We start from the raw sequence: 19072 nt of genomic DNA on the forward strand, positions 1-19072 counted from the left end.
TAATTCCAGGGAATGATGGCAGAAAGTAGAAAGGTATATAAGGCGTGAAGACAAGGAACTAGAAGCATTTGGCCTGGTTAAGCATTTGGCCTGGTTAAACATTCAGGCTTTTGAGCAGCAGTTCAGCTGAGACCCATTCTGGATGAGGACTCAGAGGCCTCCAGTCTGGGGAAACAAGACCAGCTGAGGATCCGGCGAGGTGAGGTAGCTGTAGCTTGTTCTGGTTCGCTGATCTTCCAGTTCACCCCAATACCTGGCTCAGGTTTGATTTTATTAATAAGAACTTTTAAGGTTCCTGCTACAGGATACTATCCATAATAATTATGTAAACATATATACTGTTAAGATATTATCATATGAAAACATACAATAATACAGGATGTAATTATATGTAAACATAAAGTTGTACTTCTGACTTTGTATTTTAATTATACTTCCATTTAAATCTAAACATTCTTGTAATTTCAAATATATCTATCAATTCTTTTGGCTTCTAATATTGTATTAGGAAATAAGAAATATTGTGTTCATTTCTTCCATCTCTGGTTTAATACTGTTTCTTTTTGTAATGGAACTGAGCATGCTTGAGTCATGTTTGACATGCATGGATATCTTTAATTCAGTGATTTTTTACAAAAGAATTTTGAGTATTATCTCATTTGGGATCGATTTTACAAATGGATATTGATATGTGGACATGACAAATTACATCTATGAATATTTTAAGACTATCTCATCTTTGTAGGTGGAAATAAGTAGAGCTTGTATGATTGTACGATTACATATGGTTTTTCAAATCACAAGAAGTTTAATTTGATTATTTTAAGTTTACAAATAGTTCAAATTAATACTTGTATAAATGGGTTTTTAATGCTTTGTTTGTCTTTGCTATTATGTGGGGCTGACTTTACTGATGTAAAATAAGACTACATTTCTAAAAATTTTTAAAAAAAACCTGTAAAACATGAAGGGGCATTTCTGAAGATAATAGTTTTTTTATTTACAGTATCTCCGCTGTTAACTTATGTAGTTATTTAACCTCTGCTTGAACTATTAAACATTTATAGACATTTGTAAATGGTTTCTCTTGTTTTTGACACGTATTTTTTCTAAGCATTTTTGTTTTAAAGTGGGCGTACATCTCTTGGCATGTTGTCAGGGGTGCAATGCTCTTGGGAGTGCCTCTTCAGTGCTGTGTTTCTGCACTACCCTACACCTCCTCTTGCAAAGCATATGCCATGTCTTCCCTCTTCTGTCACTACAGGAAAAGGAGGTACCTTTTTCTCAGTAGATATTTATGCACATTTTAATGCTAAAACCTCTAGAAGAATCTGAGGGTAGAAATGTGGCAAGAATTTTTATTTTCCTCTACTCTCAAATCTTACGTCCCAGGTTATTATGAAGTACATGAAAATCAAACTTGACATTTAATTTTTTAGAAACCATATATATGGTTTAAATATGTAGCAGATATTTAAATGTACTTATGAAGAATGAGGAAAGACTGTTTGATATCTCTTTAAGGTTGGCAAAAATAGGAAGAGAAATAATATCAATTAAATTATAGTTAATGATACAATTTATAGGTTTCTCGTTCCCATTATTCTCCTTATGAACAAAATATCTTTTCAAAAACAATTACGTGGAGCTCAAGTACTTGTTCATAGAATTATTTAATTTAGTGATATATGCATGTCATCAAATCAGATATACAATACAGTTATTTGAATTAAAGCCCATCAGATAATTAATAATATTTCTTTCTCATAAAGACTTATTTTAAGGAGTGATATAATTATATCATTCTCCCTTTTTTGGTTGTACTATTATGTCAATGTGTCAAAACATATTTAAATACCCTCATGAGAAAACTATTACACTCAGAAAAATTCAATGTATTATCACAATGTATTTCAGGCTTTCAAATTATTAACAAATGAAAGCTAAGAGGAAGTAATGTGGATTTTCACTTTTTCTGCATGACAATTTGTAGTACAGAATGATATGAAAAGGACTTAGATATCTTAGAAACCAAAGTTCAATAAACAGATTACCCCATGTACTCTGTACTCTAGTCCATGTAAAGTGTGCTCTTCACATGCTTCCTAAAATTCACAGATAAATTTAATGCTTGTAAATATAATGCATTTATCAGAAAACTTCTGATTATAAGCTTCATGGTCCTTTTAAATATACAGGAAAAGAGGAAGGAAAAGTACCCCTCTTTCACTGAAGTTAGTTTCAAATGGATAATAGCAAGACCTACCTAGACACTGGTAGAATGCAAAACCTAAAGAAAATTCTATCATTTTAGCTTTAATGGTTTGAAGCTTCTGATGAAAGTTTTAATTAATCTCAAAATTTTTATTTAAAATATTAACAGAAATACTTAAGAGAAATGTATGAGGTAGCACTTTACTTTTGTTTGGTTGAGCTCTTCTAATCACAGACAAGAAAGAACATTTGAAAATTGTAGCCTCAATTAGTTTGTTTTATCTGCACTGTTAATTTAATCTAAATTTTTACAATAATTTTAACATGTTGTAGATCAATAAATACTATTTCAAAGAAATAAGATAAATTGATATTATAAAATAACTGTGTTATAATAAAATTTCTAAAAATACAATAAAAATCAATTCATAGTTATGAGATGGAGATTTTTTTTAAACTTTAACGTACAGGTTAAATTTGTAATTCCTGATAAAAGAGACTCCTAGACAATTTCTGTTAATGTGATAATATCATTAATAAATACAATACTTATCTCTGTTTGGTCATCTAATGTATCTCTTACACATTCACATTGGTAGTAACAATGACAGCAAATAACATAAGCAACACAATCTGTGAACCAGCAAATAAGCCCAAGGGGAGATAAATGAAAATGACCCAATGATTTCTACTAACCATAGTGCCAACTACACTCTGACTTACAGAAGAGACCTCAGTATAGCTAACCAGAGACTGTGATTCATGACTGTTATTTTTCTAGTTTATGGTTGCAAAGGATATAGTAAATAAGTATAAGGAAATCAGATCCAGGAAATCTATGAAACAGTTGCTAAAAAGATAAAGAGAAATATATAAATCTCAAACACATAGGTTCAGCTCTACATCATCAGCGATAGTGCATTTGAATTAGGGCAGATTTAGAGGCATTTGTTTGTACAATAAAACATGAGATGAAAGGAGCTTACAGACTGACAGTCTTAGAAGCTTGGATAAAATGTGCATGAAGAGGGAAATACTGGGCTAGCAATGTGCTTGCCACCAAGCCTGATGAAATTCCAGGTACCTGCAGAGTAAAAGGAGAGCAATAACATACATATGTGTACAGACACACTAACACACACACACACAGAGAGAGAGAGAGAGAGAGAGAGAGAGAGAGAGAGAGAGAGAGAGAGAGAGAGAGAGAGAGAGAAAGGGAGAGAGAGAGAATAAATAAATATAAATTAAAAAGAAAAGGCAAGACAAAAATTTAAGATTTTTATATATTATGTTTGTAATAGAAACTTCATTGAACCTATGTCTATCCTCTACTCTTATCACAGGGCCAAATAAAGAGTCTATCTAACAGAATACAAGTCTGTAGTTACCTATGTGAAATAACAAAATAATGTTTCAATTATTATAGGAAGTTCAATGTCCCCAAATTACATTTAAAGTGAAGGGAATTAAGGATATCTTTGGACACTATGTGTTAGCAATTATCAGGCCACCAAATAAGTGTCCCTGTCTTTAACTGTGACAGACAGGCCTTAGAGTGACCATGTGTTTTTACTCTGCAAATTATCCTTGTTCTTGAGTATGGAAACTCACATGCTTGCAGTGTGTGTGTGGTATGATTTCTGTTTATAGTATGTGTGTGTCCAGCTCTGTTGCTAAGATAATAAGCTCAATAACTTGTTTCAGGTTCTGAGCTTCCATTTTCTGGATAAGCTAATATTGAGGGACATGTTCTGGGAAAATATGGTGACATCTTGTCACGCGCAGTGGCTCTTTTACAATATAAAAGAATAAAATAAGAGTTTATTTTATTTTTATTTTATTACAGTTGAAAGGAAACCAGTTTTGCCAGTAGCCTAAGTAAGCTTGGAAGGAGTTCTTTATTCCTTTTATTAAAAATAGATTTTTTTTCCTCGAACAGTATATCCTGATTATGGTTTCTCTTCTCTCTACTCTTCCCAATTCCTCCCCATTACTCATCCCATCCAGATCATTCTTTTAATCTCGTTAGAAAGCGAACAGGGTACTAAGGGATAGAGATAAAATAAAAAAAAATAAACTAACATATTTGAATAGGACAAAAACCAGAAGGAAAAGGGCCCCAGAAAAGGCGCAAAACACAGAGACACAGAGACCCACTTGTTCACAAACTCTGGATTCCCATAAAAATATGAAATACACATGCAATAGACTTACAAGGTTAAAAGAGAGATTAAAGTATATATAATTAAAAAATAAAAATAAGAAAAAAAACAATGAAACAAATCATCAAAAAAAAAAAAGAAACAAAAACAAAAGCAAAACAAAACAAAAAACCAGGAAAATCCATGACAGTACATTTTTAAGACAGGAAACCTCTAAAGATGCCACTGAGTTACTTTTCTGTTGTTCGTGTACTGTGGGGCAAGTCATCTACCCCCAAAATTAGTCTGTTTCCCCAGTGGAACTCCCTTGGATTAAATTAATTTTTCATTTATAAGTGGGTATCAATTAGAGATTACTTCTGGCTTAGGAATTAAATGGAGACACCCCATTTAGGGCTGAGTGTTCCAAGGTTACACTCTGCATATTGTCTGCCTCTGGGTCTCTGTATTTGTTTCCATCTGATGCAGGAAGAAGCTTCCCTGGGTTTTCTCTAAAATCTTAAGCCTCCATGGCTCCATACCATTGTTGTATGCTGGCAAATTCAGCAGCATATGGATAATGACACATTCGGTTGGGGCTGCTGAATCTTCAAAAACATTTTCCAAGTCACAATTGTATGAATAGTGTACCCCAGAGACATTTACTTATTTAAATGAAATTCTGTTAAATGATTTCAGTTATACAACCTAGATTTTTCCATTGATGGGGTCTCCTTAAAGCACACTTCCTATATCTTGAGGAAGCTGTTTAGATTCTCTTTAATGAGACAAACCTCTTTAAATATATACAATTTATTTTGCCACTATTTTGATGTGGTCACATTTTTTAGTCAAACTGCAATTTTATGTTCTTCATTTTTAACTGAAGTATTTTTGCATACAATATAATTTGACCACATTCTTTTGTCTTCCAAATCCTCCCTGATCCTCCCCACCTTCTTGTCTGTTCAACTATATGTTCTCTCTCTCTCTCTCTCTCTCTCTCTCTCTCTCTCTCTCTCTCTCTCTCTCTCTCTCTCCTCCCGTCCCTCTCTCTCTCCCTCCCTCCCTCCCTCCCTCTGTCCCTCCCCCTCCCTCTCTCTCTCTCTCCCACTCTCTTAAAAATAGCATAAAACAAAAAGCACACAGGTGTCAAAATACAAAAATACCAAAATAAACCAACACAAAAAAATCACACACACACCACCACCACCACCACCACCACCACCACCACCAACCACCACAACCAACAACAACAACATCAACAAACAACAAAAATGAAGTCTGTTTTGTGCTCACTAACTACTCCTGGCATTGGACCATGTCCTGGAGTTAATTGATATACACAGTGACACTATATTGAAAGAAATTGATTTTTCCTACCCCAGTAGGTATCACAGATAGCTTCTTGGTTTGGTGTGGGACTTTGTATACATTTTCCCTTATCTAAACTGGGACTATCTGGTGTGAATCTGTGCAGGTTTTGTGCATGATTTCACAGTCTCTGGAAGTTCATACAGCATCAGCATTGTTGTGCTTACATGATACCATTTTCTTGAAGCCTACCACCTCTGTGTCTTAAAATCTTTCTGCCTCCCCTTCTGCATAGACCCCTGAGCCTTGTAGAATTGGGGTTTGATAAAGACATCTTATATAGGGCTGAGTAACCCAAAAACTTTCACTCTGCACATTGTCTAGCTATGGCTCTCTATGTTAATTACCATCTACTGCATGGGAAAACTTCTCTGATGAGGGTTGAGTAGTGTACTGATCTATGGGTATAGTAATATATCATTAGAAGTCATTTTATTTCTATATTTCTTTAGCAGAATAAATAATAGTGGGTTTTCTCCTAGACTAGGGGCTACCTAGCCTCAGTTTATTGGCTAGGTATGGATTTTATCTAATGGAGTAGGCCTTAAATCTAATCAGGATTGCTTGGTTATAGCTATACCATTTGTGTTACTATTCCATCAGTCTCTCTCACAGTCACATTGCTGTTTCAGGTTACAAGGTTTGTAACTGTGTATTATGATGACTACTTTTCTCCTTTGTAGTGTGCAATGTACCTCCAAGCACCATAAATACTAATCAATATGAGTGAATCTTCTATTTGAACCCCAGCTCAACTTCTTCATGCTCCATGGCATAAGTAAGTGGTGTCCTCAGCAATAAGTTCTTAGATAGTCAGGTTGTAGAGGGTATCAAATAGCGTTGGCAATAGCTTATGACATTCCAGGGGTTATGGGTAACCTTTGTCCAATCAATCAACAGTATGTAATCCATTCCTGGAACTAGAGGTTTACTTGGTGACACACACCTGGCTAGGATATTGTCTCCCTCATTATATGGTGACTCCATTTAATTTCCTTTCATATATGTGTATATATTTTAGGAGACGTCTATGGTAGTAGGTTTCCTTTGGCAGGAAACGTCTATGATAGTAGGTTTCCTTTGGCTTCTCAACAGGCCTTTAGTGTAATTTTTTTTTTTTTTTTTTTTGGTTTTTCGAGACAGGGTTTCTCTGTGTAGCTTTGCGCCTTTCCTGGAACTCACTTGGTAGCCCAGGCTGGCCTCGAACTCACAAAGATCCGCCTGGCTCTGCCTCCCGAGTGCTGGGATTAAAGGCGTGCGCCACCACCGCCCGGCTCTCTAGTGTAATTTTATCCTGTCCATATCACCTCCTTTTCTTTGTCCTCCCATTTCCTCCCTGTTCAGTCCTCTATTCTTTACCCCTTTCATCTCTTTATATCACTATGTTCTGTCGTCTTACCTTTCTTGTACACTTTTTGATCCTGAGTCTCACATTAATGCTAAAATCAGCACACAATGACTATTCCATAACTAAAATGCTATGCAGTCTTGCTTAACATTTTGTTCACCAATTTACTTAATACACTACATTTGAATTTATCAAAAAATCAGATTATCATAATATATAAAATATGGACAAACTATTTGCTGGACTGTAAAATGAATGACACCTATTCCAGTTCCTGAGACAGCCCCTATGCCCATCTGAAACTTCATTGAGTAGTCATTATTGTCTTCAATTTTACTGGCATTCTAACTAAATTCCTGCAAAAATTACCCTTCATGCTTGCTTAGAGCATTCAAGATTTGTATAACACATATCTCTAACTTTGTTTAAATTCCCCTGTCAAGATTTTTCCCAAGACCTAAGACCTACATGATGATATTTAGACACAGGCAATCACATTCTTGGTATCATTTTTTTTTTTTTTTGTATTAGTTGGTTTTGTGTCTTACAGAAAGCAATTCATAAGTAAAAGCTTTATGTTGGCTTACCATTTCAGATGAATTTTATGTATTATGGCAGAGAAATCACATTGAAAGATCTTAGCTAAAGAGGAAGAGTATGTGTAGGATGCTATTAATATCAAGATGGATCAGGAAAATGTAAGATAAGAATCAGAGACAGGCCAGCGGCATTGGCACATGCCTTTAATCCCAGTACTCAGGAGACAGAGCCAGGCAGATCTCTGTGAGTTCGAGGCCAGCCTGGTCTACAGAGCGAGATCCAGGACAGGCACCAAAACTACACCCAGAAGCCTTGTCAAAAAAATAATAATAATAATCAGGGACAGGTATAACCTTTAAAATCCCACCCCTAGTTATTCACTTCTGCCAGCAAGTTCCCAAATCCTAAATGTATATAATCAAAAATAATACACTTGCTCTACAGTCCAAATATGCAGAACATAAACCATTCATGGCCAGTTGAGATTCAAACTAAAACAGTCCTCACAAAATTGGTGATAAATTAATGCTACTTCATTAATTTATATATTATTGGGCTTGTTTGATTTAATGCTCATGAAGTTAAGTATTCCTGTGTTAGTTTTGTTCTTGTTATTGTAATAAAATATCCTGTCAAAAGCAATTCAAAGTCGAAAGGGTTTGGCAGACCAAACTAATACAGACAATACCTCACTGATATTGCTTTTCCAGGTTATTCCACATTGTGTTTAAGGACAATTCAATCTAACTATTACACTAACTCATATTTCACTGAAGTACTAAATTATTTGCATTAATCAAATTGGATAATTTTTAGTTTGCATTTATTTGATAATTTTGGAAATTTCTCCACAGGATTTAGTCTTTCTTTTCAGTGTTTCAGCACATTTCACTGCAACTTTAACCACTTGAGATGCACAGCCCAACAGCTGCTCCACATTTTGCTTAATGTTTTGTTTCATTGCTTGTGTTCCAAAATGTACTGATTTTTAAATCACTTTCCCTTCCTTGGGAACATCTGCTATTCTTTCTTTTCATGTTCTAAAATGTATTAATTTGTCTGAGCAAGAGTTTTTCCTGGTTTGGAATATAGCCAAGTCTGAAGTTTATTTTAATTTGAAGACAGTGACTTGGAAACTATAGTTATTTATGGTTAAATGTGCTTTTGCAAGTTACCTCACATTCTGGGACAGATAAAACAAGACTGCAAAGAAGTATGATTATTGGAGAATAAAATCTCTTAAAGTCACAGAGTGACTGGATTCTAGTTCTCTCATTTCCCTCATATATTCCAAAATGTATTGTAATATATTTAAAGCTATTGTTAAAGTGCTTTTTATTGTTTGACTATTTCATGCCCCAGCCAGCGGGGTGTCAACAGGGGCGACCCACCTGTGGGAGAGAATGAGAGGGACGGGGGAGACACAAAAGGACGACAGCAAGACAGTGTGTTCTGATCAAGCTGCAAATTTTATTCTCCTCAGGAAGGCTTATATAGCATGAGAGGGGGGAGGAAGGAGGGAAGGGGTGCATGACGTGCCGTTCATGTACATGCAGGTGAAGGGGGACATGCAGGTGAGGGGCTACATGCAAGTCATGCAAGTCATGAGGCTGCTAGGTGGTAAGGTCAGGGCCCATTGTTCTGTTGCTATGCAACCTGACCTGCCTGACCTGTTCTTTATCTTCGGGGGGCATCCGGTTATGGTAGGGGCTTGTTCTCTGGCTTAGCTAGTACTTTTCCATGGTCCATGTTTGGTCTCTGACAATTTCATACATGTACATAGTGAATTTTGATAAAATCCACTCCCCTTTTTCTTTATCCCAGTGTCCCCTTTACCCTCTACTGCTTTTCTCTTCTAAGATTTTGTGCTCTATTTTAAAATCTACTGAGTCTATTTACTATTGTCTATATGTGCAATGATGTTGGACCATCTACTGGATCATGAATACTCTCAGATCACTGAAGAAAACTGACTCTCCTCCTCCCAGAATCCATCAGCTGCAAACAGCTTCTAAACTAGGAGTGACATTTCACTGGTCCCTCTTTTATCCATGCTGAGATTTTGGCTGGCTTGTGCAAGTGCGGGTCTTGTGAATGCTGTCACAGCTCCTAGGTTTACATTTTAAATTTCATGATATTGACTATATATACAATTTCTGTAAAAGAAAATTACAAGCCACTCTCCTGGTTTGCTTTTGTAAAAACATGATACTTTCCTTCTGTACTTTCGAGAGTCCTTTCTTTGCTGCTTTCTTTACATTATCTAATGACTAATAGAGGGGTTTATTCTGTTCATGCAATTTTAGCTGTTGTTTTACTCAAGTATGTTTGATATGCCTTTAAATTACATTTTACTTCCCTATTCTATATCAAATGTTGGTAAATTTAATATCTTAATAGTCAACCATAATCTTAGAATTAGAGGTTTTAATTTATTTTGTTTCATTTTGTTATACCAGAATGCCACAATTCAACCTTGATATTCTTTATTTCCCTTTGTCTAGTCTATCGGTGATGATTTACACTGAATTTTTGATTTACTAAGCTATATTTACATTTAGTTCTATTTTTATTTAGAATCTGTTTCTCTTCATTAAGTTTTTCATCCAAATCCTGTATTTTCTTATACACCCCATTTAACAATGAAGACTCTGAAATTTCTGATCAGTTTAAAAATTAAAATTTAGAGCTGATGCACGCCTTTAATCCCAGCACTTGGGAGGCAGAGGCCAGTGGGTCTCTGTGAGTTTGAGATCAGCCTGGTCTACAGGAGCAAGATCCAGGACAGGCACCCAAGCTGCTCAGAGAAACCCTGCCTTGAAAAACCAACCAGTAAATAAATAAATAAATAAATAAATAAATAAATAAATAAATAAATAAATAACAATTAGAATTTAGAATTTTGTCTGTCATTGCATCTTACATAATATCTTCAGCTTCAGTTACCTAAATAGGATCTTCTGAAAGAGCTCTATTGCCTGGCTCATCTTTCTTCTTTCTGTGCTTCCATTTTTGTATATGTTAGCACTTTTCTATGTGGGTCTTCTTAACAAGCAGCCTTCCTTTGAGAGGCCAGTTACCAGTATGATGTCAACAGTAAGCAAAAGCAGTGCTCATACAACAGAAAACCCAGGAAATGCATGGATACAAAACAATACAGATCTATAGTACAGTCTGTGCAATGGAAAAGAATGAGGCTGACTGTGAGATAGAGCAAACTGAGAAGTCAAAGGTTAATATAGGTGGACTATTTGTAAACTGATGAAGGGAAAGAGAAAGAAGCAGCACTAAAAAGGAAAAGAACATGTAGTGTAGCTGGTGACAGAAAACACAGCTACACAATTGAAAACTAAAAGGTTCAATGCAAACAAAAGCATTGAAGGAAAAACTTCCCTCCCGATGATGAAGAGATAGACACACTTATCTTTTCCAGGACTGTGGTTCTAAAGTTCATTAGGTGTGGAGGAGAAGAGGACAGTGAGACAGTGTTGTCCTCAAGCTGAGACCTGCCCTCCTTCTTTTCCACAGATGTGAGCCAAGACCATGGCAGCTACTCATGCTGACAAACTGTACGCAGCTAAGATGTACAGTTGTTCTGAGTCCACTTAGATTCAGCTCCCCTCTCCCACCTACACAATTTATCCAGCCCACTGATTTAAATGTGTCCACACCCTCCAAAAGTCTCTTACCTTTGGACCATGTTGATACTGAACATCCTGTAGCAGCCATGGAAAGGCAGAAAAGAAACAAGAACTTAAGATTTTTCATGTTTCCCACCACTGTTATGTCCAAGCTACTGCATGGACCCATACACAACTTGTCTTTCCTCCCTTTTTACAGTCACAACACAGCTTATGTGTGTGTCACACTTGGACTCCCGCTGAGTTAGGGAAGAGGAGAGGACACAGGGACCTGGAGACATATGAATGAAGGGATTCCTGCCTTTTGATACCAGCTCCCTTTTCAGTTTCTGGTACCCAACTCTCAGAGGTGCTCATGAGCTTGTAGCAGCATTGACACACATCCTTACCCTCTGTTCAGAGAGTCACCATCTCTGGACCTCTCCAAGTCACTGTCTGGCAGACGGTGTAGACTGATACATTTTCTCAGTCACCCATGTCATTGAGAAGTTGTTTCCTACATCCATCTCAAGCTGTGGAGAAACTAGATAATGCTGCTTGTTTCTAATACAGTATTAGCTCCTTATGGCTTTTATTTCTTGAGCACAAGATGTTCTCTTTGGAATCTGTTGCTACAAATTCACTGCTTTTCTATCTGAGGGACCCTCTCCTCACAGATCTAATACATCATAAACTTCTGCCTAGGAATCTTTTTTCAGGAAGGCTTTTTGAGTTTTGCACAAGTTAAATACCTCTTTTGTGTGTCATACAGGATGTCTTCCACTTTTCATACACTCTTTGTAAATATTTCAATTCTCCCTATTTTTCCCATTAGCTTTCTAAGAGCTAATATCTATACTAAATTAATGCTGATATGTATTGTTTCTAATACAGAAGTTATCATTTAAGAACATCAAAACAATTTTAATTAATGCAAAGGTCATCATAGCAATACTGTATAAATATGCATTATGTGAAATGCAAATATTGTTCATGTCTATAAAGCTTATTCTTACAAAAAATAAATACTAAAATGGTAGCTCCTCTACCATTTGTATGTAATATATTTATCTAAATCCAATAAAATTTCAGAAACAGCCTTACTCCTCAATGCCAAGAACATTCCTTCCCTCAGTCTCAACGTCATCATCAGAATTTATACTACAATAATTATCAGTATATATTTGCATGTAGATATTTTTGCATCCATCTTAATTTCCCTTTGTGGTATATCTACAAGAGGTAATAAAACAATCATCACTGCCTGCAACAGACACAATGCTCATTCATTAGCAAAGCGTGAATAATGAATCAGATATGTGTCATCAATATTTCTAAGTTGTGTATAGACACTCAAAGTGGCCAATAGGGCATTTAGTGAATATTAAACTATAATTATTATAAAATAATTAAATAAAATAACAAAATTATTACCCAAGTTTTCCCTAATAGCTTGTTACATCATTTGTTTCTGTAAGTGCAGTTATGGCTCTTGGTTTTTCCCTGTCTGTCAGCTCATCTCCTATACATTTAACACATTCCAATCGGCCTGGTCAGCATGCTGGACATTCCTGCTGCTTTCTCTTCATCAATGTGGAATTATTAGCAGTAAATCAAAGAGACAGTTTCACGTATTCATAACACCCTGTCTTTATTCAGCGAAGTAGAGAGCTCACAGTGGTTAATATGCCTTCGACAGACTGTCAGAATGGCACAAAATCCTAATGGCCGTAAATGCCAAAACTGAGTGTATAGAATTGAATACATAGAAACACAGAAAAAAAAAACTCAGTTCCTAGCAAACAAGTATCTTCAGTGGGCAAAGGAATTATTGCACCTGTCTGTCTGTGTAATGCCCCTTGATCCACAGCCCTGTACTTGTTTCCTACTCATTGTTTCTGTCTAGTCCAAGGCAAGGCTTTATATTTCCTTCATAAATCCTTTTTTTAATTCTCCAAATCAATAACTCTAAAGAGCTTTATGTTCAAAACAAAAACAAATGAACACAAATAGGAATGAATGAAAAAGTGAAAAATACAAATGAAAAGTTCTCCTGATATAATACTGTTTAAAAAAAAAACAAATATGTGTACGTACCCACTGATACATGTTGACATATATATATATATACATATATTATACATATGTTAGATTTTAATTATGTGCATGGAAAGATACTACTTAATACCTTGATGCCAAATGTTAGATCTACAAGGTCTCATTTCAAAGGAAGATTGTGTTTTCCTGAAACAGAGTCGTGAACTATGCATAGATAAGAGAAATATCCCCTCATATTACATGTACTTCTGTATTATTTCCATATTTCGGTGGCCTGTATATATTATTAAAAATTTTAAAATTACAGGTAAGACAATCCATAAAAGTATGTACATATATATTCAATGAGTAAAATTTCATAAAAGCAAAAATGAATACTTCATTATTCATACAATTAATTTATTTTGTTTATTGCACATTTTCCCAAATTTAATGACTACATGGTCATTACTTTCTTGGAGAGAAGTAAAAATAAATTTGTTGGCTTATAAATAGATTCTTCGGGCTATAGAGATAGCTTAGTGGGGTGACAGTGTTTGCTTTTCAAGTATGAGGACATTTTATTTAGACCCCCCAGAGCCCATGTTAAAAGCTAGACATTTCTGTTCATTCATGCAATCCCAGTATTGGGTGGTGGAGACAGGCAGATCCTGAGAGAGGAAACCATCTCCTGTCATGCTCTAGACTCCTTGTGCTTGTACATTGATGCTCACACTTGGACAGTCATGTGAATGCAACACACACACACATACACACACACACACACACACGAGAGAGAGAGAGAGAGAGAGAGAGAGAGAGAGAGAGAGAGAGAGAGAGAGAGAGAGAGAGGGGAGAGGGAGAGGGAGAGGGAGAGGAGAGAGGAGAGAGAGAGAGAGAGAGAGAGAGAGAGAGAGAGAGAGAGAGAGAGAGAGAGAGAGAGAGAGAATAAATAATCACTAAAAATAGATTATTGGATAAATAGACTCTTAAGTTAGAAAAAAAAACCTAATTTTCAAGCTGGCTCACACAAGCTAGGTCAGAAACAATGATCATTTTTTAATGAGAATTTTCTATTTCACCAAGGATTTTAAAACTGCTTTAGAAGATGTGATTCAAATATCTAGTTCCATCATTGTGTCTTTTACCTACTTCAAAGGTGTCTTTGCAAGAACAGTTAACCTCTGTAGTTTAGAAAAGAGGGAAAGTTTGAAGCAAAGATAAATCTGAGCATTTCAGACTATTTAAATAAATCATGGGGAAAAAAAAAGGAAGAAAAGAAACCTGGCATAAAGCAGTGAGTCATTTTAGTAGGCTCAAAGCCTGAGTCAGCAGCCCTTATGACACTGAAAGTGATTTTATTTTTTCCCAGAGACATTTTCACTAGTAATTACCTATTTTAGTATGAACTTTTCCCATGAGAAATCACTGTGTAGTTTACTAGAGTTGTCAAGTTAACTTGTAGCAATTGCCTTCTTTCCATATATGTTGATTTAAGAAAGGAATTGCTATGTGTAGTGGGGCGTGAGCTAACTAAAATGCTTGTTAAAACCCAGCCACAGTGATGATTCCATTGGGCATGCTGCACATTGTTTAACTCCGTGTACTGTTGTTAATTCCTATGTCCCTCTGTTCAGTCATGACAATAAAGCTGCCTTCTGTGTTGTGGACCCCAGGATAAATTAATCTCTTGAAACTAGTGTAACATGCAGAGCACTGTAAGATAGAGAGACAAAATGTTCTACAAGTGTATTAACTGCAATTATGGATATTTTTCTGCCTATTTAATTATTTAATTCACATATGAATAATTTAAAGCTTTCTGCCACTTTTGATGGGTATGAACTACTTTTCCTGGGAATTACCTATTGCTATGCACTTACCTCAAAATGACTGATTGATCATTTTTAAAAATCTTTTCTACCTAAAATGTAAATGTTTAGTGCTTATCTCCATCACATCTTCTGAAAATTTTATTTTAGAATGTGAGAAAATTAAAATTTTGTGCTCAGTTTTGTTTCCTGTCGTTGTTCCACTACAATTGTGCTTTTTTTTCTCATCTGTTTAGTCTTTTCTTGTTGATTTTCAGTCCATTCTATAAGTTAGTAGCAAGAGGCTCTTTTGGAGGAAATACTAATTAGTGTGTGAATATTCTACATTTATAAATCTTATAGATTTATAGTCACCATGTTTAAACAACTTTCAGGATGAAATCTTAAAAATCATAAAGTTAGCCCCACTATAGCTGATAGAAGTGACTATTGTTAGGTAGAATTTGTGGAAATTTGATGGAAATGATGAGAACTAATATTAATTTTCTAGGAAGCAAATTTGTGAGATATCTCAATATCACTTTGAAAGCAAGTGGTTCCTGGATAAAAAATTATAAAAGCTTTGGTTTTGTACTTGTGAAAGGGGAAATGATGTCCACTTTATCAATACCATGCCTGGCTAAAGTATCATGCTCATTCTCTGGGTATTATTTGCATTTTAAGAGAAAATATTGTTCTTGTGAATAAAGTTTACCTCAGAGGCATAGCAATTGGCGTGTTCCTCGAGTTCATGCTTGTTCATTTCATCCTCTACAATGTATCATGGATTTATGATACATTGTATTCTAATCCAGTATTAGAGCCAGGAATTATGAAAGGCTTCCAATGCTGACCTTCCACCTATCTGCCCAAACAGACACACTGTCATTCTTTTCTAAAAATTAACTATTACATTTGATCAAATTGATATCATAAATCAACATAATCAATATAAAGAGAACTTAGATTATACAAGCACTTAAAAACGAATATATAAGCATTGATAATAAAACAACATATTTGGAATGATAAGTGTCTGATAAAGTTAAAATGAAAACTTTTATTTATCAATCATTCAATCCAACTATGTAATATTGGAAAGTATACTCTAATGAACAGAAAAAAAAGTGGATAGGCAATGACATGGTTTTTTTTTTCTAAGTTCAGGAGGATAGAGTGTAATTCAGTGCAGAATGACAGCATTTGATTCCTTAGGGTGAAAAGCTAGCTGCCCCCAGATGGTTTTCAAAATCTCATTAGGAGGAAAAGGTGACAGGTGATTCCTATGTATTTTTAGATAAAGCAGTTAGAGGAAGTTCATCTGTAGAAAAAAAAAAAACAGTTGAAAGTCTCTGGATCTGGCATTTGGATCAGCCAAAAGCACAATGTCACCTATGCATGATTATATATTTTAAAATTACAGTACTATATATCAGGCCCTATTTTTCTTCATTAATGGTCTCTAGGATTTGGAGTACCTACAGCAGAAGAACAGTACATATGCTTATAATTTATGAAATTATGACATTATGTGTAAGTTTCTATTTAGCTTTACCATATGGATACTCTCTGAGGAGTAGCTTAAAATGAGAAAAAATGTAAACCCTGCTATTAAATGTCTCAAAATCAACTCTGAGTTTGAGAATCATGAATTAATCTTAAGATAAATTTTCTCTATTACTTATGAGAATAAGAATATAGGTAAGCATGAAAATCAGATAGACCTTTTCTAATTGGAATGCACACAGGGAGACTTGAAATAGAAATAGCTAATTCTGGAGAGCCTGACACTCAAAGTGTGTCAATGTTGCTAGGGACATTGTTAAAATGCAAAACACATTTTGTGAAGCACTACACCTCTTGATGAAAAATATGCATATAGGCGAGCAGGGATTAATAAATGGAGTCATTCTACTAGGGGCGAGCAGAGAAAATGAATTTTACACATGTACTCTAGACATGTACTTTAAGCCTCCCCGCCCCCATCTTCAGTGTATACCCTCAGATTACACTGCATAGTTATCTTGACTGTTACGCATCCCGTGCCCAGCACCTTAGGTCTCAGCCTAATGCCTTCCCTTCATTTCTGATTCTGTTTCAACCTAAACAATCACATGGTTCAGAAGTCTTTGATTTTTGTCCATTTTCTGCTAAACTGTGTTTCCTAATTAGTTCTTGTAACTTCTAGTCTCTCTGTGAGATAATTATTCTATTGTCTAAAAGTACCTTCCTGCCTTTGTATATGTACCTGGATGCTTAACTAATATTTTCAAAGGTTTTATTTATTCTGCACAATCCCCATTGAAACTAGTTTTTGTATAAAAACAATACTTGTATTTCTTAATCATTTCAATAAAACAAATTAAATAGTTATTTTATTTTCCTCCGTAATCTTCTATAGGTGCCCAAGATCTTTTGTAAGGTAAAATGATTTTTTAGGAATTTTTAAGTAAGTAATGTAATTCATCATATTATCACATGGATCTATTATATTCTGTGTCAATATTTTTCAGACTGGTAAAGCAGGAATCTAAATGGCCTCTCTAATTATATGATTGCATCATGTCAACTTGATGCAAACAGTTTCAAAATCATTGTTCAAAGTAACTAATTGTGCATATATGTTTCTCTCTAAATTATGTTATTTTGCTTGGTTTTAATCTGTTAGCAATTTTCCATTTTGCCTTGATAATATTTTGGGGTGTACTATTTTTTTATTTTCTTAAATTTAAGTGGCAACTGTTATTCCACAGCCATTTTCATTTTTTACTTAAAAAATAATGAACACTATAAAAGTTTTAAGTAGTTAAAAACAAAATTTTGGAGTGAGTACACTGAATTTATATAAGCATACATCATCTCAAACTGTATATAATTTTCTTTACTGAATTAATTTGGTGTATTTTGATTAGTACTGGCCAATCTTGATAATTATCACTAAAATCCGTTTATAGTTTAGAATAAAATGCTAAACATTGGTTTAACAGGACTCTATATCTGCAAACCATGGTGTCATATATCATTTATCTATTTATTACACATGACCAATAGAATAGATTGAAGTGCCCCAAATGTCTGCCTCCTCCATTGATACTTCCCTTTCTTGATGTCGACTTCAGATCATTCTGCTGTCTGCATGATGTTCAATTTCACATTATGTCATGGAATTCAAGTCAGCCAGTGTGGAATATCAAGACAGGCTTCTTTCAATTTACAAGGTACATTGAGGTTTATCCAACAGCCGCAAAAGAAAACCATTGTATTATAAGGAAATATTTAGAAAAACTCTACTCCTTTAGGTTGAAGAATCTGGAAGAAATGGGTAAATTTCTTGATTCATTCAAACTATCCAATTTAAACCAAATTTCAGCATAATATCCATGATGAATATAGATGCAAAATTCCCTAGTTAAATTCTAGCAGAGCAAATGCTAGCATATACAAAAAAATATCATTCACCATGAACAAATTGGCTTTTTCCAATGTAGGGTTATTTCAAAGTAGAGTTAGTTCAACTTATACAGGTCAATAGATAACATAGACATAAAAATTAAGTGACCATCACAATTGATACCGAAGTTTTTGAAAAAATCCAATATGCTGTCAGAATAAAAGCCTGGAAAGAATAGGACTAGAGAGAACACACCTCCAGACAGTAAAGATTTTATATGACATACCTTCAACCTAAATAGAAAAAAATCTCAAAACAATTCCATATATGTTATAAAAAAGAAAGGGCCGCTCATAATACTCATAGACTTTCAATCCAATTCTGGAGGAACTATCTGAAGCAATAAAGAAAGAGAAGGAAATTAAGTGAATACAAATTGTAAGATATATATATATATATATATATATATATATATATATATATATATATATATATGATATGCCAATAAATCACAAAAGAAAACTACTTCTGGAATCACTCAACAATTTCATTAAATTAACAGGATATACCAAATTAACCTAAAAAATTAGCAGCCT

The sequence above is a fragment of the Peromyscus californicus genome, unplaced genomic scaffold (assembly GCF_007827085.1).
Source record: "Peromyscus californicus insignis strain IS unplaced genomic scaffold, ASM782708v3 Scaffold_9__1_contigs__length_137607984, whole genome shotgun sequence".
In the NCBI taxonomy this organism is placed as follows: Eukaryota; Metazoa; Chordata; class Mammalia; order Rodentia; family Cricetidae; genus Peromyscus; species Peromyscus californicus.